The sequence below is a fragment of the Neovison vison genome, chromosome 4, assembly GCF_020171115.1.
Source record: "Neovison vison isolate M4711 chromosome 4, ASM_NN_V1, whole genome shotgun sequence".
Taxonomy (NCBI): domain Eukaryota; kingdom Metazoa; phylum Chordata; class Mammalia; order Carnivora; family Mustelidae; genus Neogale; species Neogale vison.
This window is the reverse complement of record NC_058094.1, coordinates 206,329,348-206,354,993: the sequence shown is the minus strand read 5'-3', so window position 1 is coordinate 206,354,993 and position 25,646 is coordinate 206,329,348. Positions and strand designations below refer to the sequence as shown.

Below are 25,646 nucleotides of genomic sequence, written 5' to 3'. Positions count from 1 at the left end.
AAATGCATGCTAGGAGCTACGAGGACTTGTTTGATCCATCTTCCAGGTGTCTTCCTGTCTCAGCTCTTACGTCGTCATCCTGCAGGCCTGTTATCATACTGTGTGGACTGAGTTTGCAGACCTTTCTTGCCAAGGGCTGCCCTGCTTTTGCTCCCTGGCTGGGATAACCAGATGTTACTTATTTAAAGCCTCCATCATTTTGTATGACAGAGTAACTTAATTATACCCTGCTTTGGAGATGTTAAATGAAATTATCTTCAAAACAAGTGCACTTCATTTAATATTTTTCTCCGTCAAGTACTTGAACTGTGACATGTACGTCATAAGCACTAAGCAAGCAAACACTTTATAAATTGAGGCCTTCAGATAGGGTAATTATCGTTGAGGCAGAGCAGTACTCGAAAGTACCTGAGATAAAAACTTTGGTAACTGATGCTCAAGTCTGAATAAAAAGGTTCTGGAAAAATGAAAATTTGATAAACATAATAAGTGGAAGTCATCTACACTGTGGATCAAATGTTGTTTTTCAGATTTTAAATAGGGTCACAGGTGAGGTTGGTCGTAATCCCTGCAGTGGATCATAAAATCCCCTGTTGAGGATGAAGATGGATGGTCATCTGAGGATTAAAAACATATTCAATTTGGGGGGCACCTGGGTGGCTCAGTCAGTTAAGCATCCAACTCTTGGTTTCAGCCCAGGTCACAATCTTGGGGTCATGGGATGAGCCCTGTGTAGGGCAGAATCTGCTTGTCCGTCTCCCTTTGTTCCTCCTCCTCCTTTCCCATCTCTCTCTCTCTCTCTCTTTCTTTCTCTCTCATAAATAAAATCTTTTGAAAATATATACAATTTTGTCTGCTTCTTTTGAAAATGCTGTTTAATTGGAGGACTACATTTTACTTGGGAATGTGGAGAATAGAATATTCCAGATTGTTTTAGGACAGCCCCTGAAACTGACCGGCGGATTAAATGTGTCCAGTGTTGCTGAGGGAGGACTGAGAAATAGTCATGAGTATTTGGCAACCTGGAGGTGAAGGCAAAGGGCGGTTTTCATAGAGCCTGAACCCACTGAGTGGCTTCAGAAGAGACTGGAGAAAGACAAGTGGAATCAGCAAAGAGAGATAACATTTTCACTGAATTTTACCATAACATGTCGAAAATGAATATTTTTAATGGTTGAGAATTAAAGGGGGGAAATCATCAGATGTGCTGTCCTGTAGCAGGTCAAAGAGATGGACTCTTGCATCCAGATGGTGACTTGGCCTTCGATGGTAACAAGAGAAAAGATCCAAATAATGATTACACTAGCCAGTAGGTTACTGATGTGGTTTAGAAGTATGTGAAAGTTCTTTTTTTTTTTTTTTCCTCAGTGGAATAAGAACTAATTATCAGATAAATGTGAGAAGAAGAGTAGATATTACAGTTTTGAGAAGGGGATGCAAATTAGTTACATTCTTGAAGAGTTGGGATAGTGAATTGAGGACAAGCCAAAAGAACCGAAGGAAGTTCGGTTGAGGCTTATCACCAACAATTTAAAATGAGGCTAATTTACAACAAGCTCACTTTTAGTTTTCCAGTGGGTGCAGGCAGGAAAGCAGCAGTGAGTTAAATTTAAACAGACTTGGAATTCAGTTTTCTGGAGCAAGCAATGACTGGAGAGAGGAGCAAGGGAGTGGAGGGTATTTGCAAAGCAGTGTTTTTAGTGGCAGGCAATGAAATCTAAGACATAAGGAAGGAAAAGAGGAATATGAGGGGCTTGAATATTGGTATATTGGAGGAAAGCGCCAGGTTGAAGAGTTAGTGGCATTGGTACAGAAGGAAGAGGCTTGAAATAGTAGGATGGTGGTCAGAGCTTACGATGCTTAAAGGTGAGACTTCGGCAAAGGCAAATGTGAAGTTATTATTAAGACAAATGAGATGAAGTATACGATTGTTGCAAGTAAGGAAAGCAAGAACCTGAGAGGCCATGGAACAGGATCAATGTAGGTTTAGGTACTGATATCCCCAATATTGGGAGAGAGAGAAATAATTAGTCTGATGAATCTTTAATATTATATAAATGTACTTTGTCCTTTATCCGCTACTCAGTCTTTCATTCTATTTGCAACAGTTTCTCTCCCTGATTTTAGGCATGTGACATGGGCAGATACTGAAATTTTATGGTCAATAACTCAGACCCACCATGTCCTACAGCACTTTGTGGTCTTTATGGTTTATGAGACAATTTCATATGCATTATCTCATTTTATTTTCATAGTTATCTAGTGAGGCAATTAGAGACGGCATGGTTCTAACTGTTTTGTAGTTGACGAAATTGAAGTTTGATGATATTAAATCATTTGCCAAAGTTGATATGGCTGGGAAATGACAGATTTTCCATGGGAACATATTCCACACGTGTATGTTTAGTGCATGTTAAATGGAAGAAATTTATTAAGTCTCAAACCCAAATATATTTATCTCCTCCTTTGATGTTTTTACAAAAACCTTGCCTTTGCATGAACATTTTTATGCAATGAGAATTTATGATAAGAAGATGTATTATTTTTAAATTCTGAAACACATTTTAGTTCAGTGATAAAATGGAGTTTCTTTTTTTTTTTCTGTCTTGTCCTTGAACACTGTTTTTATTTTTCAAGAAATTATAGTATTCTTATAATGTCCTAGTTATTATAAGGCAATATGTTATTAAGAACACACATGTTGGGGCCCCTGGGTGGTAGTCGGTTAAGCATCAGACTCTTAGTTTAGGCTCAGGTCATGATCTCAGGCTCTTGAGATCAAACCTTGCATCAGGCTCAGTGCAGAATCTGCTTCAGATTCTCTCTCCCTCTGCCCTTCCTGCTTGTGCTCTCTCTCTAAAATAAATGAGTCATTTAAAAAAAGAAGAATGTACATGTTACTTAAAATGTGCTAGACTCAGTGTTCTTATGAATATAGAAATGAAAGTAAGTAAAATACTGGGAGCAATAATCCAGCAGGAAAATAAAACACTTTCAAAATGAGAAGATAATAAGTATTTCAGGGTATCTAATTAACTGGTCAAATCATAAGCCTTAAGAACTTCCCAGTGGATTATGAAGAAACCCATGAAATTTTCAATATCTGTTCTTTTTTAAAAGAAAGAAAATTTTTTTAAGATTTTATTTATTTATTTGACAGGCAGAGATCACAAGCAGGCAGAGAGAGAGGGGGGAAGCAGCCTCCCCATGGAGCAGAGAGCCCAATATGGGGCTTGATCCCAGGACTCTGGAACCATGACCCAAGTCAAAGGCAGAGGCTTTAACCCACTGAGCCACCCAGGCGCCCCTCTATAAAGATTCTTTACAAAATCACCAACAAAATAAGGATGTTTATTTGTTCAATTTTATTTAGAATTTGTCCAGAAATTTAGGCCAATGCAATTAGACATTAAACAGAATTAAGAATTCTACTTCTTATCCATTTGTCTGTTGGAGGGCAAGGGGTGTTAGAGAGGAGAAGGGAGTTGGGTTAAATTGGAAGGGGAGGTGAATCATGAGAGACTATGGACTCTGAAAAACTATCTGAGGAGTTTGAAGTGGCAGGGGGGTGGGAGGTCAGGGTGCCAGGTGGTGGATATTATAGAGGGCACGGATTGCATGGAGCACTGGGTGTGGTGAAAAAATAATGAATACTGTTATGCTGAAAATAAATAAATTAATTTAAAAAAAAAAAGAATTCTACTTCTTGACAAGGAAGAGGGAAAAGCATCCCCCCCCCAACTATCATATCCCTCAAATAACAAAGACATCAAATAAATGCTTCTTATATTAGTAAGAAATTTTAGGCCACAATACGTGACTGAACACATTATATATGGGGGAAAAAAAAAGAAATAGAAGAGGAAAAAGAAATTAACGTCTTTCTTATATCCTACCAGTAACTAGTTAGAAAATGTAATGGCAGGTAATGGCAGGGTACCAGGGTGGCTCAGTCTTTTAAACGTCTGCCTTGGGCTCAGATCATGATCCCAGGGTCCTAGGACAGAGCACCACATCAGGCTCCTTCTCTGCAGAGAGCCTGTGTCTTCCTCTCTTTTTGCTCCTCCCCCTGCTTGTCCTTTCTCTGTTGAATAAATATATAAAATCTTTGTAAAAAAAAAGAAAGAAAGAAAATGTGATGGCTAAAGAAATACCCTATTTATAATGGAATCTTTAAGTCCCAAGAAAAATTCTAAAAAGAAAATGTAATACCTATTTAAGAAAATTGCAGGATTCCATTGAAAGACTGAAAACAAGATTTGAATCGAGTATGCAAGATGACCAGAAAGACAAAAAAAGACACAAAATTTAAAAAGAAGAAACTCTCATTGTTTACAGAAGACATGAATTGTGAAAAGCTACAGCTAAGCTGTTAGAACTAATAAGTAAATTTAATAAGATCACTGGATGTAAGCATATATATATGTACATATATATATGTATGGGTGTGTGTGTGTATATAATTAACTATATTTCTATGTAAAAATAATGAATACATAAAAAACAAAATTTTGTAAAGAAATCACTTCTAATAAGTATCAAATGCCTAGAAATAAATCTGACAAAATAAGTGCATGATCTCTGTACTGAAACTACTAAATAATATGGAAATATATTAATAAGAAGACTAAATAAACAGAAATATGTAAAACATTCCTAGATGGGAAGTCTCCATTTTGCAAAGATATCAAACCTGCAAATTGATCTGTATATTAAAGCAATCCCAGTCAAAGTTCCAGTGGTTGTGAAGGTGCTTGGGTGGCTCAGTTGGTTAGGCCTGTGACTCTTGAGTTCAGCTCAGGTCACAATCTCAGTTGTGAGATCGAGCCCCACGTAGGTTTCCACACTCCATGTGGAGTCTGCTTGGGATTCTGTCTCTCCTACTGCCTCTGTCCCTCCCCTTTCTCGTGCCCTTTGTTTCTCTTTCCAAAAAAATAAAATTTTCTTTTAAGATTTTATTTATTTATGTATGAGAGAGAGAGAGAGAGAGTGAGTGTGAGAGAGAGACCAAGAGGCAGATGGAGAAGCGGACTCGTGTGGGACTCAATCCCAGGACCTGGGATCATGACCCGAGCAGAAGGCAGACACTTAACTGACTGAGCCACCCAGGCACCCCTCAAAATAAATTAAATTAAAAAAAAAAAAGTTCAGTAGGAGTGTGTGTGTGTGTGTGTGTGTTTATGAAAACTGATACAGAACTATAAAGGACAAAGGATATTCAAGCTATTTATCATCTCTCTGATTATCTATCATCATTATTTGTCTTTTTACCTATGTATCCATCATCTATCATCTATCTTAGAAGTTGGTTCTGCTTCTCTGGTTGAATCCTAACAGAGGCAATCTATAAATATTTTTGTGTAAATAAGTCACTTTCTAGTAGTAATTCTAAAGAAATGTTATATTTGAAGTAAAAATACCTAAGAACAAGAGAGCCATAAAGATGTGGAGAAAGGGGGCACCTGGGTGGCTCAGTGGGTTAAGCCTCTGCCTTCCACTCAGGTCATGATCTCAGGGTTCTGGGATCGAGCCCCGCATCGGGCTCTCTGCTCAGCGGGGAGCCTGCTTTCCCCCCCCCTCTGCCTGCCTCTCTGTCTACTTGTGATCTCTGTCAAATAAATAAAATCTTAAAAAAAATGTGGAGAAAGTAGAAAGTATGCAGTAAACAGGACATAATGATGGTCTAAAAGTTCAGGCTTTGAAATAAGAATAAGGAGTGATGGGGGCGCCTGGGTGGTTCAGTGGGTTAAGCCTCTGCCTTCAGCTCAGGTCATGATCCCAGGGTCCTGGGATTGAGCCCCGTATCGGGCTCTCTGCTCAGCGGGGAGCCTGCTTCCCCCTCTCTCTCTCTGCCTGCCTCTCTGCCTACTTGTGATCTCTATCTGTCAAATAAATAAATAAAATCTTAAAAAAAAAAAAAAGAATAAGGAGTAATGAAGAGTGTGATTTTAGATAATATGGTCCCAAATTAGAAACAAAAATCTAAATATATAACATCAGGGTATTAATTTAACTTGTTGTCAATAGGACAAGGTTAAACAGATACTAAAATTGGATTATAAATGTGGAAACCATCTAAGAAGTACTTTTGAATGTCTGTGGCCAAATACTTCATCTTCACAGTATTGTAATTATGTAAAATGTATGTTCATTTAAATATAATATAAAGGGGCGCCTGGGTGGCTCTCTGGGTTAATGCCTCTGCCTTTGGCTTAGGTCATGATCTCAGGGTCCTGGAATCGAGCCCTGCATCGGGCTCTCTGCTCAGCAGGGAACCTGCTTCCCCTGCTTCTCTCTCTGCCTGCCTCTCTGCCTACTTGTGATCTCTGTCTATCAAATAAATAAATAAAATCTTTAAAATATATATATGTAATATAAAAACATAATTTGTCTTATAAAATGTAATGACTGGAAGTTTTTACTAAAAATGACTTAACTCTCTGAAATGGAAATTAGTCTCATGGAAAGATTATAATTTCCTAAAATAAAAAGAAAACATATGGTAACATATTGTATGTCTTTTGGCATACCAAAGTTCACCAAAAGCGGGCATTGTAGAACTCTGAGTTATCAATGGACTAAATGCATATAATGTATAGTTCTTTTGAAGTGAGATGAAGTTGATAAAGAATTTCTTATTGACCTTGTGGAAATACACAGATAATGCAAACTCGTGTTCAAAAGGATTCCAAAATCAAGAGTAAATGAATAGCCCATAGCAAATATTTGCAGAGTCATTCAACTATTATATTCCTAAATTTTAAAAAAAACTATCAGTTTTAAAATTTTATGATTCATTAAGATAACGTCTACTTCAAAGACAGGAGTAATTCTCTATGAGGGCAATTAGCTTTACTCACTGTCATGTTCGAAGTCATGCAAACCCCAATACAATCATAATTCTATAAATTTGGTTAATAAGGGATATTGAATGAATACGCTTAGTTCACTTCATCCCACTTTCTCAGTGGCAAGAGGGAGCTACTAAAAGGTGATCTCATTTATATACTTTCATTAGTTTTTCTCTTTGTTGTGTTTAATAAACCACACACATATACATTCATCCATCTGCAAAATGAAGGGCATAGATTCTTTGTTTAGTTTCTCCTTAGTTTAGTTTGTAAAAGTAATTTTTTTGAGTTTAAAATTTTACACCAAAAAACCAGAAAGAGATCAATATTACCCATGATCCTACTGCTCATAATAGTCAAGGTTAATGCTTTGGTTTCTTTCTTTCTAACTTTGGTCTTAGAGAAAAATATCTTGGGATGGTAGCTAGATGCAGTTCTGTCTCGACATATATTTCCTTCACAGTTTCCCACGGCTGTGCCACTGTTTATATATTCATTCTATTTTTGGTCATTGGGTTACACTGCTTTAATTTTTTAAATAATAATTACTAATCAATTTGTAAATAAATCTTTGTTCACATATCTGATTTTGTTTATTTTTTTTCTTACTAATACAGTATTTATTTGTCTTCCCTCTGTCAAACCCTGAGCCAACCACTTTCCCCAAGCTGCCTGGGGAGGTATGGGAAAAGGAACATACAGGGAAGAAAGAGTATACAGGGAGGTAGAGAGGGCTCTGTCACATGGTGAAGAGGATGAGAAAGGCCACCATCAGGCGAAAGAGCCCCGTGGCCTTTGGGAGGGCAAAGCCCAGAATTAGGAGAAGAGCTGTTGCTTCTGAGAGGGGCTGCTGACATCACCAGTGATGAGGCTCCCAGACACAGTCCCAATTCCAGCCCCAGAGCCAGCCACCCCCACTGTGACAGCCCCAACCCCAATGAACTTGGCTGCTCTATTAGTGTCCCTTGAAATGGTTCAGAAGCTATAGCTAGCATAAGTGAGGTCGGGGGCATGGGGCTGCCCAGCTGCTGAGGCTCTGATCTGTCAGTGTCTCGGGTGGTTTTACCACCTCTGCAGGCAGTGATGGGTTCAGTAGCTGAGAGGTGCAGCTGGGAGGTGTTCCTGACCAAGATGGGGTGAAGACAAACTTTGCACAAGTGTACACTTTCAGGTTATGAGGGTCTATGGCAAGAGAGCTGTTCTCAGTGCAGAAAGACAGAGAGAGGTGGGGGTAAAGGAGGGGCAGGAAAATTGAAGGTGATTTTGTTTATTATAAATAGAACATATTCCTGATGGGAAATTACTGACTTGAAAACAATAAGTAATCAGGTTAACATTTTTCATTTTTTCCTGATATTCTTAGTATTGATGGTAGTGAGATTTCTTAGCAAGGAATGGATAGGTTTACATTAATCGATTATTAATTTTCTTTTATATTTTTCCCTCGAATCCGGTGTTCAGAATTTATGAAACTTTCCTCCCTTTCCTTTTTAGAGACATACAATCACTGACCTGGTTAAAGGATCCCAGCTGTGGCATTCTCTAGCTCTGTGACCTTGGGCAAGGGGTCTAACACTTCTACGCTTCACTTCTTCATCTGCAAAGTGTAGATAAACATTGTACCTCCTTCAAAGAGCTGTGTGAATAAATACAAAGTGAGAGTGCTTGAGAAGTCCTCTTCAAGAGCATGGCTCATAATAAACACTATGTAAATATACTGGATTATTATTGTGGGTTTGAGGGGACTCTCCCTTCTAGTATTCTCTTTGGTTTTGCTCCAGATTGTAAGACTTGTTTAAGGTTTGCTGAGTGCCCAGCTGGATCATGGTTTTGGCTGGGTCACCTGATCTTTACCTCTAATTACCTCTTTGGCTTGGTTATATAGTTTCAGTCTTACTGGCCCTAATCAACCCTCTGTGAAAGCCACATGTTCCTAAATCCCTTATACTTGACTGAAAAGCTTCAGGCAGAAATGCTTGAGGGAATGTATCAGCACTGGATAATAGTAACACCCAACCGTTGTCTATTGTGTCAGTACTTACAGAACACTTTTTTATACAATATTCATCATCAAACCTGTTAGCCTATCAGGTCCAGAATAATTTTTTCTTGTTTTACATATAAGAAAAAGAGATTCAGATGTTAATCTATTGGCTTGGAGTTATCATATCCAGGGGTGGTAAAGTCAAGCATTTAACTTTGGTTTTCTGACTCTCAATAGAATGGCCTTTCCATTGCACCCAATTGCATTTCCAGGTTATGTTAGTTAGGCTTTGGTAGTGTGTGCTGCTGTAATAAACACCTCAAAAATCAATGCCTTGCAAAAAACAACAGTGGTTTATTTCTCACCTGTGTTGTTTGTCAGGGATTTACAGTTGCACTGCTAAAGGATGGACTCTGTCTAGAATATACCATTCTCCTGGCAGAGAGAAGAGCAAGAACCAACCACTCAATGATGCTTAAAGCTTCTTCTGCTCAAGCATACAGATACAGATACATCGTATCTGTTCACAACTCATTGTTTAAAACGTATCAATGATGAACCTTAATAAGGATGAAATGGAGAAGAAAATCCTTCCCCCAGGAGTAATATGTGTAATCATAGTATAGGGAAGAGTGGAGTAAATAATTAAGGGCAACAGTATATAATAGGAATTCACGAGTTGAGAAGGACACCAAGGGAAGTCTTTGCAATCAAAACAAAGTATAAATATTTTTAAAAAATAAGAAGTTCTAGAACTTAGAAAAAGTTTACTGTGCAAGAGAAGAGTTCTCAATCATAATTGTGTAGCTTATTTATTTATTTTTTAGGTATTCAGAGATTGGCAATAGGTGTTTCCAGTGACAAGGAAGTTGGTTAGAGGCAGTGTTAGATGTAGACTAGCTAAAGGAAAGAGGTCAAAAGAGAAAGCTGTACATCAAGCACAAGTGCGAAGTTGCTGACTTTGGAATTTTAGACTGTTAATTTGACAGTCCAGCTTCCTTTTGGAAGTGCTGAGTTATATAGGCTTACTTTCCTATAAACTCCCTCAGGTCCTGAAACCTATATAAAGTGCCTGAAATGATTCTTCCTTGAAAATTTAATAGAAAACCTAGCTTGGTTCTTTCTTTTCCTAACCAAAGACCGAGGTCACTGAACCTAGGAATAAATTTAATGGCTTGGGATTTTATTTGATAGACTAGACACTTTGTTAGAACATGGTAATGATGTTCTCAAGGTCGATCGTTACAATCCATCTGAGGATACTGTAAATTCGTTTCTCTGACATAGCCATAGACATTATCCTTCACCCTGCTCAGCCATCACACATTTGCCAGAGGGACTGACTAACTACTTGGTTGGTTCAAATCTATCACCTGTAGAAATAGAACTCCAAGCGAATGCTTTGAGTACACAACTTTCTTTCCCAATAACAGTCTGAGGCTGTTTCTCGTTGACTGGCTGCTCTCCTCCATGTGGTGATTCAGGGACCCCCGTTTATCCCATCCTGTAGTGTGACTACCCTCTAGTGTCTCATTAGCTTAAACATCCAGTCATCCAGTCAGCAAAAAGGGAGAGAGTACACACGCTTCTTATTTTCTTATAATAAATTCTGTAAAACCCTTTTATGACATTTTCCCTTTACTTTCAAATGATATTGGTTGAAAACTAGTTACAAGACTGCACTGCTCCTGGTCAAGTGTCCCTGACTGATCAGGAACTTCCCAGAAACAATTTCAAATAAAGGAAGAAGGAACACTCATTTTGATACCACTGCTACACCCGATTGTCCCGATTAAAAATGTCTTTTTTTTTTTCTTCTCAAAATGTTTTCCTTGGTAAGCTACTATATTTATAACTTTGTACCTAAAGTTGTTTGGTGAAAGTAATAAAAGAAAAAAGAATACAGGTATATTTTTTTTCCATAACATTAAAAGAGAAAGTACTGAGTGCTGTTTCCTCCATGACAATAAGGTTTCATTTGGGTACAGTTATTCTGAAGTCTGAAGCATCAATAGTTTGAACCTATTTGGAACTCAGTCTATCTGATTTACCAATGGGATAATTTGTCCGCATAATTCTCTACTCCTACTCTTAGGAGCACAGTTTTAATAATAGCATCCAGATGGTCCTCCAACTTAAAAATAGTTTATGTTCCAAAATCCCGTTTATAATTGATATGTATACATACCATAGTACATATGGCGATTGTCTTTATGCCATCCATAAAAGTTTATTTAATACATCATCTAATAGAACTTCTGCAATGAAAACTGTAGTAAGTATTGTTGTTGTGATGTTCATAATTAACACAAAAACCTACACATGTAAAGTCATTTTCTGAATATAAAACATTTAAAATATTGACACTATAATGTATAAAACAGCTATTATAACTGCACACACTTTATTTGATAATAGCTGGGTTTACATTTTTGTTATTTAGGAAAATACAAGTTGTAGTACTTTCTTATTTAGGAAAATAGGAGTATTTTCACACTTGGAAAAGTCCACCTTCTATCACAGTGAAGTATAATCAAGCTAACAGCCCAATTTTAGAACACTTGGAACAAGTCATAACCAGTTTTATTATGAAAGATCCCTGTACACATTTGCATTAATTCTGGTACCTTAATAGGCTGTCTGGCAAGCCATTTCCTTGCAGAAACATGCATTATGAGAAATGAGAAATGCCCATCCCTCCTGGATATTAGCTACTTGTCACACCTGGCCAACAGTGCTCACATCCCTGAAGCCTAGGAATATAACTCTCTCCTTATTCTAAGTGAAAAATGGAATGATCCAGGCTGTGATCATGAGTGTGAGGGGCTGAGATGGATGGAGTGATGGAAACCATCATGAGAAATGAGGACGATAAGGGAAATAATCTGGACTACAGATCAGGGGGATGAAACAATCATGTACATGGGTGTAAAGTTTATCCAAAATAACCACACTGCCCGACCCAGAGAGCAAGGCTGTGAGCCACCGCTAGACCCTCCAGTGAAAAGATAGATGATGGCCCGCGTAGGAATAAGATGGGAGAGGATATAGAGATGAATGTTGGGATCGTTCATAAGGCAAGATATCTGAAGAGAGGGATGAGTCTGTAATGATCCAGAAGCAGCAACGGGGAGGAAGAACTGTCCTAACCTTATTGTCTTCCTAAGGGATATGGATAAAGGGAATAAAAACAGCCATCACGTGAGACACTGGAGGGAAAACAATCTTCTTAGGAAGAGAGGAGTTTCCGTCAAGGCCACTGCGTGGAGGCAGGGAGGAGAGCCGGGGCTATCCAGGAGATGGTGGCGGAACTCGTATTACAGAGCACTCCACAGCTGATTTATAGATGAGGGGAGCGAAGAGCTGGGTGAGTTTCAGGAAGATTCCAGTCGTCTGCTTGATGGATCACTTGAATGTTTAATATCAGAGCTGCATTCTTGTGAAAGCTGATTGACAGTGACAAGGGTAATCCGGTGGTGTTAGTCTGACAGAACAAGGTAGGGTCCCGGGAGGAGGAGGCTCAGAGGCAGGTGAGTCAGGCCATTCAGAGCCCAAGCAGCTGATCTGAGTGCAGCCAAAATGAATCAGCCGCCTCCTGATTCATATTCTCCAGCATATCAATGAAGCCAATGTTGGTACTCTGCTTTTCGGAAGGGGGAGAAACCTAGGTTACCTTCTGGGTTCGACATCCCAGGAGATTTAGATGTTTGGGATTTCTGAGTGATTGTCGGCCCTGGAATTTGCTTTACGAGATTCTTGGTTCCAGCTCGTACTTCACAAGTCTCTCGCTCTAACTTACATCATTTGCAGCACTACCAACAGGGGAAGATGAATGTCAAGAAATAGTCCTGGTGGCTGGCTACCACTCCTGGGGGGAAGGACCTTGAGTTAGTTTCCAGAAGCATCATTCAGAGTACAGGCCTCCGTTACAGCTAGACAAGGTTTCTCAGTTTTTAGGTGGGATTGTAGAACTCTCAAGCTCTTTTTCCCACCACAGAGTTTATGGAATGATCTGTAGGAAGAGGAACTTTTAGTGGTGACCAAAGAGCGTAAGCCCATTAAAGACATTCACCACCTTTCACTGATTGTCATTGGATACCTACAACTTCTTTTGGCTGTGATTGCTGGGTGTTTCAATCATGCTGTGTCTACCTCACGCAACTGGAGAGAGACATTAAACCCAATGACGAGACAAGGAAGAAAGTATAAAGATGAAATATAAAAATCAATGCAATAGGAAATAAATGCAAAACAGAGAACAATCAACAAGTCAAAAATTGTATGAAAAGACTATAATGGTAACAAACTGCTCATAAGGCTAACCAGGAGAAAAAGGAGGAAAACATAGTATAAACTCAACAAAATATATCACTTAACTAGTTTTAGGTGTTGTTAGCAAAAAAAAAGTATGTTTAAAATTTAAGGGTGACCTAGAAAAAATTTTAAAAGGATCTGCGCCCCTGCACCAGCAGGATCTTTTCTAATATGTATTATCTGCTTTAACTCTATCTCACAACTTTTGATATGTTATATCTTATTATTCAGTTCAAAATATTTTCTAATTTTCACTGTTGGTTCTTCTTTGATTTACAAGTGATTTTGAAATGTGTTTTTAATTTTCAATAATTTGGAGCTTTTCTATGTCTTTTGTTATTTATCCCCAGCCTAATTCTATCTTGCATGCTAATTCCACATTAGTCAGATAACATTCTCCATATCTCGATCCTTTGAAATTTGTGAAGACTACCGGGAATATGGTCCTGCAGTAAATCTTCTCTGTTCAATTTAACAGACAATCTTCTGTTAGGTTTCGAAAATTCTTGGCCAGTATCTCTTCAAGTGTTTTTCTTTTTACCAGTTATATCTCTCTTCTTTTTCTGGGACTCCAAATTCATGTACATTCAAATTTTGTATGATGTTTGATACATCTCTAATCACATTTTCTGTATTTTTAAATTCTTAATTATAATCTCCATGCTTCGATATGGACATTTGCCACTGAGCTGTCTTTCAGTTCACTAGTCATGTCTTTCTTGAACTGTACCTAATCCATTGTTAAACTCATCTATTGAATTCAATTATGATATTTTTCAGTCCTGTAACATTTTTACTTTTAAAATATATATATATTCCAGTCCTAAAATATACATATTCCAGTTATCTATTTTCTTCAGTATATTTCTGTTCAAGTTTTTGGAAACTTCTGCCTGAGAAGTCCGGTATCTACATCACTTTGGGTATTCTTTCCACCTTCTGCTTTTTCCCCCTTGGCTTTGGTCATTTGTTCCTGTGTCCTGGCTTGCCTGGTCAGTAATCTTTCAGTGAACCCCCAACACTGTACATTTTTTAAAAACATAGATGTTATAGATTCATTTTTCCCCTGAGAAGCCTCAACTTTCTACTAGTCAGCAATTTAAGTAGAGGCATTTCACTTTGATATAATCTGGGATTGGGACCATTTGAAGCTAGGTTTTAGGCTTTCGGTGGGTTTGTCTATTTTTGATATTTCTTTTATCCTGGGGGATATCTCTTCAGATATATGTAAAAGTCCAACATATTTATGATTACCCATCCTAATTAGTGGACCTGAATTCCAACTTTTTTCTCTCTGGCATCATGATGCATTTGCATACATACAGCTTTTTAGCCTCTGAATCTGACCTATGATTGATTTTTTTTTTTTTGCCTGTTACTCCTCACACTTAGGATTCAGTGAAGTCTCAAGAAGAAAACAAAACAAAACAAAACAAAACAAAAACCTGATGTAAAAAATCAGGTTTGGCTTCTCTGTAGTACCCTAAAATCCTGGGGGCTCAAATCCTGGTTGCATTGGTAACTCTGAATTCCAGTTTTTGTCTCCCCAGCCCCATGAGATTGCTGAAAAGTCTTTCTAAAGATTTCTGCCCTCCAACACTCATACACGGAATCAACACATTCCTTATGGATAAAAGCAATGGAGAACGCCTGGCTCACACCAAGGTTTGTGTTTTCTTTTTTCCCCCTTCCTAGGATCTTGGTCTCTTGGGTCCTGACTGCCTTGGTTCTTCTCGGATACCTCCAAACATTCTTTCTTTCTTTTTTAACCTTATGATTCTTTAATAGTTATTCTCAGTGGGTGGCTTGGTTTGATTATAGCTGTTCCTTCATAGCCAGAATCAGAAGTCCTTCATCTTTTGAGGTTTTCATTTTAATGATAAAAATGTTAAAATGTTAACTTCTATGATACTGATTTGATACTTTTTCTGACACATTATTCTTTCAAAACCTTTCAAAGATAATTAATTTTACCTCTAAAGTCTTCTTGCATTAACTCTATTGGATCTCTTTCCTTGGGTTTTATTATTCTCTTTGAGGAGTTTGATGGTTCTCTTTCACAGTATGGGTTCTCCATAAGTATTTGCTAATTCTTGGTTGTCTATTTATCTGTATTTGTGATTCCCAGTGTTCTGCCTACTGTGTTGTCCAGAGCCTGTGTCTGGTGGCTGAGAAATGGAGTGGTGTCCATGTGGGAACAGTGTACTGGCAGTTTGTCCCCTCTGGTGGCCAGGGGTCCCATCAGGTACTTCTCTGCTCTGGCCAGAGCAAATGCTAAATACCTTTATTTAGAAAGATTAATTTATCCAGCTCTTTGGGTTCATATTCCCAGCTTGATGATTCTGTTAAGTTCAACAAGATATAATCCTAAGAAGGAGCTTCTCTAGGCTTGATGGTGAAGTTTATGAAGAAAGTAGCTGACCAGCAATAGCAGTCTTTAAAAACAAAGCAAAACAAAATAAAAAATCCTCTGAATCTCAGTTAAGTATTAATTCAGGGGCTTTGACTGAATTTCTTAATTTTTAAGAAATGTGGCCCAATTCTGTAAGAAGAGGGATGATTTTCCAAATTGGTGAAGATTCAAATGATATTAATCTTTCTCTTTCACATCACTGGGGATCTGGCAGAACCATTGTGTGTATCAGCAGATGGGCTTTCCAGTAAGACAGACCTCAGTTTAAGCCTCAGCTTTATCTTTATGAGTTGCGGAACTCTGAAAACAGTATTTAAATTCTCCAAAACAGACCCACTCCCACTCCTGAATTTTAAAAAAAAAAAAAAAAGATTGAGGGGTTAATGTGCATAAAAAACTTGGCATAATGCTGATATCTTACCCTCAATCACTAATAGATATTGTGGTTGTAATTATTATGTAGTTCCCAAACTCACCTCTTCAATCAAATCAGAAATGTGAGATACTTTTCAAGAGCAAACAATTTAGAGTGACAGAAATTTTTAGAACTCTTTGAGTGGTGCTAGTTCTCCATTTGTATTTAATGTGCTAGGGCTGCCATAACAAAGTACCATGGGCAGGATGGCTTAATAGAAGTTTATTTTCTCATTCTGGAGACTAGAAGTCACAGATCACAGTGTGGACAGTATTGGTTTCTTCCGATGCCTCTCTCCCACTGACTTTCAGATGGCTGCCTTCTTTCTGTATCCTTGGCAGTTCTTCCCTCTGTACACCTACACATCCCTGAATTGGTCTTCATGTCCTCTTATAAGGACACCCATCAGATTATATCAAGGAGCACCCTAAAGACCTCATTTTCATTAGATTACCTCTTTAAAGACTCTATCTCCAAATATTGTCACTTAGGGTTAGGAATTTGACACGTGAATTTTGTGGAGGATGCATTTCAGCCATAACACCATCCCTCTTGGTTCTTACTTACTATATAATGTAATACCACCAGGAAAAAAATAATAACATTTCTGTAACATCTTATGCCTTCCCAAAAGTTCCTGCACTAAGGTACTGATGTAATTCTTTTGGCATTAGAAAGGTTTATCTGGGAAGTATCTAGATAAACAAAGATTTGTTACCTTTTACAAAATTATTGTCGAACCCATTTCCGTAATGTTACTAAATTTCCTTCAGTAATGCAGCCTAAATAATAAATTTCTCCTCTAATTTAAATTCCAACAAAACTTCTATCTCCAAACAATGATAACTATAGGATTCAAAGTATTTTCATTATCCCTGATTGCCAAGAAAAAATATCTATGGTTATATAGCTCATGGATAAATTTCATTCTCATAGTAATTGTTTCCCCTCCCTTGCTTCTTTCTTTGAACTTATTGGTTAATATTATGTTTATTATATTCTGTATCTGTTCAAATAGATACTGTTCAAATCATTATAATTAAAGGTGTCTCCATTACTGTTATCCTTAGTTCTGATCATGCTGTTGCAAAGTGAGAAAGCATTAAAAGGCAGCATGGAAGCAGGAGTCCATCCGTGAAGGAATATGTGAAGAAAAATATCTATAAAAGAGAAGCCAATAAACACCCAGCAAGTAGATGCCTCATATTCATTTGCATGTCACAGTAGAAAATGTGACACCATTGTTTGAGAAATTATTTTTTATTATGTTTCTGCAAATAATACTTATGTAGAATAATTGAAAATTAATGACATATTATTTAATCATGCTCTACCTTAAAACATCCACCTTACAAAATGTCTATTAGACTTCAATAAAAAACAAATTACTCTATTTACTAACCCAATATTAAATATCATGTATATTTAATTATAAACACTCATTTTAAATCCATTATCTGTTTGTTATTCCTCTTTAGAAGATCATGAGTTGGCTTCCACTTGTCCTTTTCTACCCTTGGCAGAGCTGATATTCTACTTGTTGGTTGATGCTTTATTATTCTGTGCATCTGGTTCCCACCATTCCCAATAAGCCCAAGGTTAAGGATTAAGACCTCCCGTGTGAACCAGCCCAGTTCTGCATCCATAGGTTTTGTCCCTTGATTTGACTCTTCATTTTTAACATGAATCCTGAACAAAAGGGGATGTAATGGGAGTCTGCAAATGGGTCAGAGCAAACCAGCTCCATTTCTTCTAATGAAAACAACAGTGTAATGTCTCTGACCTGTGGGTGGATCAGCCATAACACCATCTAAATATGCTAAATATCTTTATTTAGAAAGATTAATTTATCCAGCTCTTTGGATTGTTTCCTAATGTTGGTGATTTCTTGGTGATTTCTATCTGACAGGAGAGGCACACCCCTCGGAATGGTGCTTTTTCCCAGAATGAAACTAGACAATGAGTCTTTGAATGTGCTGATCCTAGCATAAGGCATATTTCCATTTAAGCAGATATTTTGTGCCTGTCTCTTGTGTGTGTACATTTGTGTGTTCTTTATTTAAAGGGCTCAAAGTCAGGGCATCAGGTTGGCCCAACCAGCTAAGTGTCTGCCTTCAGCTCAGGTCATGATCCCAGGGTCCTAGGATGGAACCCCATGGAGTCAGGCTCCTTGCTGAGCGGGGAGTCTGCTTCTCCCTCTCCCTCTGCCCCTCCCCTACTCATGCTCGCTCACTCTCTCGCTCCCTTAAATAAATAAATAACTTTTTAAAAAAATAAAAGGCTAAAAATCTTGAGGCTGATTTTGAGAGAGCAGTCCTGTTAAATCTTACTGTGTGAGGAATAAAAGGCAATGAATAGAACATAGGGTCAAGGTTGTTAGGACAATAGTAAATATCGCTTACTGATTACTATACTACAGGTGCTGTGCCAATATTTTACACTGATTGTCTTCTAAAGTCTTTTGAATTATGTCTGTGGAAGCTTATAAATACTGTGAGTGGATTATCCTTGGTTATAATGTGCTTATGTTGGGAAGGGATCCAGGGCTGAGCCAGAGCTCTCCTATTCCCAAGTGGAGACCATTGACTTTTAATTTATATTGTCTGTTGCTAAGTTGCAAACAATATTACCATATTTACAGTTTCAAAGAGCATCATGCTTATCCATCCAAGAGTTTCTGTCTCAGCCTAGATGTTGATTTGAGACATGTTCTATTTTCCAGCTTTAGATTCTGATTTATTGTTTCCCTCTTGAAACTACATGAGTCATTTCCTTTAAATGGCAAATTCAAGAGTAAGGTCCTATACCATCCCAAAGAATGTAGCAAATGTATGCCAACATCCAGGCAATGTTCCTAGGTTGAGTTTGTAGCAGCAAACAAAACAGGTAAAAATCCCTGTACTCATGGAGTCATGGAATTTTTATTCTAATTAAGGGAAATAAACAATACACAAATTAGTAAAGTATATAGATTTTTATGCTAGAAAATGTTAGATGCTGAGGATTAAAATAAAACCAAAGATTGCTGGCGGAGGATGGGAATTATAGTATTTGATAGTGTTTCAGAGAGATTTTTCTAGAAAGAACAGGTCAGGAAAAAAACTAAAGGAAATGAAAGAGCGAGTTTTCAAATATAAAAGCCCCAAATCACAATCATGGTTGGTATGCTGCAGGATCACCCTGGAGGCCAGTATGGCGGGAAGAGAATGCATGAGGGAAAAAGGAAAGCCCTGTCAGTTCAGAGGACCTTGTGGGCCATGTCCGCCGCACACCATCAATGGGAAGTCATTGTAACATTTGGAGAGTAGGGATGACCTGACTTATGAATAATAGGATTATTCTGTCTGCTGTATAAAGATCAATCTGATGAGCAGACAGAAGGAGCACGGGGAAAAGAGAAGTCAATAGGAGAGCTTTTGTGATAACCCAAATGAGAGATGATGTTGGCTAAGACCAATGTAGTTCCAGCAGAGGTAGTAGAAAATGATCCATCTGGACAAAAGTTGAAGGTGGAATCAATAGGATTCTTCATAGATAAAGAGTGTAAGAGAGGATTCAAGGACAATTTCAAAGCCTTTGTCCCTTGGAAGATTAATGATAGAATTCAGATAAAGAAGATGACTAGAAGAGTAGGTTTAGGAATGAAGATGGTGTCATATGCTTGTTAGTTTTACAAATCAGACATCCAAGGGGAATACCCAGAAAGTGATTAGATTTCCTCAGGAAGTCTGGAATTAGTCAGCATGTAAATAGTTTTCCAAGGCAGAGCTACCTATATTATCTGTAGGGCCCCCTGAAATGAAAATGCAGGCCTACTTATTCAAAAATTATTAATAATTTCAGAACAGTGACAGCAGAGCATTAAATCAAGTGTGAAGGGACTTCTGAGTAAAAGAACTTGTGTATTCAGGTAGTACACTCAGGGACCCCGTCCTGGTTTTTAATGCCAAGTGTGATTGTCAGGAGAGCAATGAGGACAGAGCGATAGATGGATAGATGGATGGATGGATGAATGGATGGATGGACAGACGGACAGATAAATAGATAAATATCTAAGGACTGAGGTCTGGGGTATGTCAATATAAAAATGATACAGAAATGAGGAAGATCCTTCAGAATTGGCTAAGTAGAAGAAACCAACAAGTTGAAATATACAAAACAGAAACAATGGTAAAATGTTTGGTAGCGACTTGGTGGTAGCTCACTGGTATCTAGGCTCAGCCAGAAGAGTTGGATTGTTGTCTTGATGTTTGTTGTACCCAGTTGTCATGGGAGTTTTAGTGGAGTTTGGATATTGCATGATTGGTTGATTTGAGGCTTTTACCACCACAAGGAAACTGCACAATTGCTTTATAAACTTGTCTGTTTAAAAAAAAAACATTTTTTTTAATAACATCTAGTAATGAGATTTTGAGGTCCACTGACTGAAGCCCAGCTGAAAAGGAAAAGAAAATCTATTTCTGGATTCAGGTGCCACTTCGAGGGACACACAGATGAGGGGATAGGTAATAGAAGCAGAGAAAGTCAGGCTGTAAGTGTTAACATAGCTTTCTCATGGGTCAGACTACATGTAAAGCAGCCAAACAGACTGGCAGACTGTAGCAAAAAGTGAGATTCAACCATCCAAGACAAGGCAGAAATATTCAGGAGTAAATAATGAATTTGTTTCTTTTCAGATGGCACAAACCTGCCTTGGGTTTTAGGTCTCATAATAGGTCACTTTGTTACTAAGGGGTTGAAAAGTTACCAGGTTGGATATCCGAGTCTCTGGCGTTCGCTGTGCAGGTAGAAGACTGAGCTTTTCCCTGAAGTAATACAATTTCCTCCCTCCTCAATTCTTCCCAGAGTCATTAATGATTCCAGGCCATGACCAGGAGACCCTGGGTATGCACAAATGACCGCTATGGAGAAAGAAGACTTACTAGAGTAGGTCCCAGAACTTACTAGAGTAGGTGTCGTGGTATTGTGCCCCACTGTGCCAGCCCTTCCTGGCTTCTCCAGGGATCATTTAAATCTGTTTCAATGCATCTGACTCTTTCAGGTTCAAAATATCCCGGGGGGTGTGGAGGTAGAGGAAGTGAGAGGCTACCAGTGGGTAATAATAGAAAAGACACTCCCCTTCCTCCAGTTATTAATATTTTAGAGGGACAGGGGGCAGAAGGTGGGGCATTAAAAAAAAAAAAGTTGGAAAAAAGAAGGTTACATTAGCAGATCCAGTACTATTGTCAGCCTCTCTCAATGGATTTATGTTGTTTCTAGGGAGTTAACATTGCTCTCTTCTGCTTTCCGGTGAGCTGTCACTCACTGGAACTTTGTAACTCACTGGAACTTTGATGCAGACAGCCAGTGTGTTATTCTAGAACTGTAGCACAGACAGTGAATATAGCCTTGACATCGGCAAATAGCGTTGACTTTTGGGCAAAATTTTATTCTGCCTACTTTGAAGATTATAAAAGCCTTTTCCTTGACATTGTAGAGTTAGAGCATAGCAGTCAGGCAGTCACTAAACAATACTGCTTTGGGTAACTGACTCGCAGGCCCCCTCTCTTTATCCTGGGTACCTGGAAGGATGCTTTGTTAATGTCCTTTTAGATTCAAAGCCATAGGGTAAGTGATCTTTGTTGAGCTACTGCTGTTTGGTACCTTTGAGGTGTTTTATAAAGATTATGTCATTCCACCCTGTAACCCTTCTATGAGAAAAGTATTATTTTCCCCGAACTCCATAGGTAAGAAATTAAAGGTCAGAAAGGAAAATAAGATCACACAGCTGTCCAATTGCCAGAAAAGTTTTATTAGAGTTTAGAGTATCACCTGGTGGGTTGACTTGAGGATTTTACCACCCACAAGGCAACTCCAGATTTTTCTATAAACTTCTTTATCTTAAAAACAACAAAAACTTAAACAACAAAAACAACAACAAAATCTTAAAAACAAAAACAAAAGCAGTGGTGTTCCTTTCTTACATGGCTCAGATAATTAGAATTTTCTATAGCTAAACAAAATCCATGAGTTTTTTGGAATTGGATGCTCACTTTCAATCTTCTGATATAATTTCTACATTTATTTTTAAATATGGAAGATGTTTGGAATGCATGATGCTGAAGATTTAGTTTCTCTAGAGTGAGAACAGGTGGCATTTTTATTTCTTTGTGTGTTTTGCTGTTGTTTTCACTGGGTTTATGTATATATGACTTTTTCATTTCATTAAATATTCAGAGATGAAGCTCAAAAACTTAGTTTACTCACAGCGCAATGCCTTGTAACAAATGCTGGGCCACTCTAAGGTTTGGGATTTTAGGGTACAGTTCTGTATATATGCTTTTTCTGTATTAACTTCACATGAAAATTTTTCAAATGCTGTTTTAATTTTACATAAGTAAAATTGGCCTTTGGTATACTTTGAAAGCACAGTATCTGAAGGAAAGCCTGGACACTAAGCATAGTACTGTCTAATCCTCATGTCTTTGTTTATTACATCTTCCATTGAGTTGGTTTGCCTAAAGGATAGACTGCAGTAAAATATTTAATATGGAAACTAGCAGTCCAGAATCTTCTTCATGCCTAATATTTAGCAAGATTAAATTATTATATATTACAGAAATGATTCTGAATCAGGGAAAAAATTACCATTTATATTCATGGTAGCAGAGAAAAATTGCAAGGTTTTCAAAATAGAAAGATAATTACATATTATTTGGACTAGTAGTATACATTTTAGCAAGACCAACAGATTAAGATTTATGAAAAGAATCAAGTTAATCAGTGTGGGTGTTCCCATCATTTTGTCTGTTTGACCTCTAGAGGTTTTTTCGTTGGTTTGTTTGTTTTTTAAGCTAAATTGAGTTGGCAGGGGCTGACTGGGACAAAACTGATGGTTGCCTATTTGAGTGGCTTTGGGATATTTATGTCTGTAGTTTGCATTTGGGGCATCATTTCCCTACTTTAGTGTCCTTTCTTTAGAGCCTATTTTCTGCACAGGCTTCCTGAAGAAATGCTAACTGGAGAGTACGTAGAAACTTAGAGAGGACTAACTAACACTTTGAAGTTTATAAGTATTCATAATAAGTTGCTTAAAAGTAGAAGGTAAAGCTTCGGGGGATTTGAAGGCACATATCCATATTTTATCAGGACTTTCTTAATTGTAGTAGATCCTTGGTTCTCTCAAATTTAACACAGGATTTCACTTATTGACAGGAGAGGTCATGATGTGTAGTAATTTATCACTTTGTTGAGGAATGTATTTGAATCACGTCTCTATTGTAGCTAATATGTATGAGCCGAACCCAGAATCTGGATTCATACCTCATCACTTTGTGTTTCTTACTTAAAATATCTTCCACCCTATGTTATAGCCATAGCGATGTCAATTTGACAGAGTGAAAAATTTGGAAGGCATACTCTGTATGATTTGTGTAAATCAGATCTTGTGGAAATCTAATCTTTGTGAAGATCTTTATATACCTAAGAATACTGAGTTTTCCAGTAGTTTTTGTGTGTAGAATCTTGTATAGTTTCTTAGAGGTTTATAAGTAAAAGAATGTAGATTATAGGCTCTAAGGAAGTTTATACCCTAGTTGGGCATTTCATAAGTTACTAAAAAGTTCATATAAATTAGTTATAACTACATATAAATCACAGTTATAATTACATAATTATGCATCGGTAAGTGATCCACTTTATGGATTTTTCAATGCATCAGTGCTTAGAAGTATAATAAGACACCATTATAACATTATCATTAAGTTAAGGTTTATCAGGAGGGCTTCCTGGAGGAAGTGAACTTTGAAACAAAGCCATCTATATCACCTTATTGGAAGGTATTCCCATACTCACAATGAGGTCTTATGCACAGGACAGCTTTAGTGGTAGATGAATAGTAAACTCAGTCACCCTTATGGTGTGATTTCATGACAAGGATAGTCTCTCAGTACTAGTAACTGAAGTTCTTATTGTTTGGACAAATCTTTACCTTACAGCCTTGCCCTCTTTTAAGAAAAGCACTGATTCAAGTACTTATTTTGAAGGTGGGTGGCTTTTGATCCTTTATTTTAAAAGATACAATTAGTTTGGGTTCTTTGGATTGCCTGATACAATGTGACAACTTTACATTTTCAGAGACATGGTTAGAGTGAAGAGATATTAACAAGGATCCAAGATAGGAGGAAGGGGACCTCTAAGAGCTTCTTTGTGGCCTCAGTATTCCAAGTTATTTGGAGGACACTATATTTTGAGCTCAGGACATGAAAACTGGAAGTAGGTCAAAGGTTTTTATTTTTAAAGATATGATATATACCTACAATGGAATATTATTCATTCTTTAAAAAGAAGGAAATCCCACCGTTTGCATCCACATGGATGAACCTGGAGGACATGATGCCAAGTGAAATTAGCCAGACACAGAAAGATAAATACTGCACGATTCACTTATATGTAGAATCTTAAACAGATTCATCGAAGCAGAGGGTAGAACAGTGTTTTGCCAGTGGGAGAGGAAGGAGGAAATGGAGAGATGTTGGTCAAAACACATTCAGTTTCAGTTATGCTTGGGTAAGTTGTGGGAATCTAATATGCATCATAGCAACTAAGTTTACAATACTGTGCTATGGACTGGGAATTCACTAAGAGGGTTGATCTTAGGCATTCTCAGCACAAAAACATTAAAAAGAAACAATGAAAGAAAGTGGTAACTAGGCGAGGTGATGGATATGTTAATTACTTGAGAGCAAAGATCATTTCACAGTATATTTGTTTATCAAAACATCAAGTTGTATACCCTAAATGCACAATTTCTGTTTCAGTTATAAATAAGTAACAGTGAGAAATTTTTTAAAAAAGGATTAAAATGCTATCAAGTCTATTTTCATACCATAATGAAAAAGCCAAAGTGATTTTAGGTTTGGTTTTTTCAGCTTGTTGACCTCTACATTCTAGGAAGAAGAATCTTGCAGAGAGACTGTTCTTTCTAAGTACCAGAGCAGCCAATTTCATGCAGTAAGTGTAAGGAACTGAGCATAGGAGGAGAGTTTTAAAAATTCAGAGGTCGGAACACTATGCCCAGAGGGCATATTTAAATTTTGGAGGAGAGTCATGTATTTTGTTAAAGCACCCATGTTTACTTTGATATGATGCCACCATTGAGAAATCCTCTGGAATTGTCCTTGGGGTGGGTTGTGTTAAAAAATCAAGACTGGGGGTGCCTGGGTGGCTCAGTCATTAAGCATCTGCCTTTGGCTTGCTCAGGTCATGATCCCGGGGGTCCTGGGATGGAGCCCTGCATAGGGTTCCCTGCTCAGCGGGAAGCCTGCGTCTCCCTCTCCCACTCCCTCTGCTTCTGTGCGCTCTCTCTCTCTCTCTCTCTCTCTCTCTCTCGATGTCTGTCTCTATCAAATAAATAAATAAAACCTTCTAAATAAATAAAAATATCAAGCCTGTATGGCATGCTTATGAGGTTTATCAGGTTTGAGAGCTGAAATTAAGTCATGATGTGAAGATGCAAATGCTAGCATTAGTCAAGCAATTCTGGGCAATAGTGAAATTCTGGAATATTTCACTCCCACTCAGTTTCCACTATAACCTGCTAGGTTAAGTTTATTGTTAAAAACAATAACACCTCTCTGAAGAAGGAATGTAGGTCATAAAATGTTAGCCTTTGTCCAGAATGGCTTTGTT

The 25,646-nt window shown here is 37.8% G+C and overlaps 1 protein-coding gene and 1 pseudogene across 2 annotated transcripts in view; one reads left to right on the top strand and one right to left on the bottom strand.

Annotated features, from left to right (window-relative positions):
• Positions 1-25,646, top strand: part of GRM8 (glutamate metabotropic receptor 8) — a 737,958-nt gene that overhangs the window by 704,942 nt on the left and 7,370 nt on the right. The window lies entirely within an intron of this gene.
• Positions 7,591-8,061, bottom strand: LOC122905274 (annotated as a pseudogene).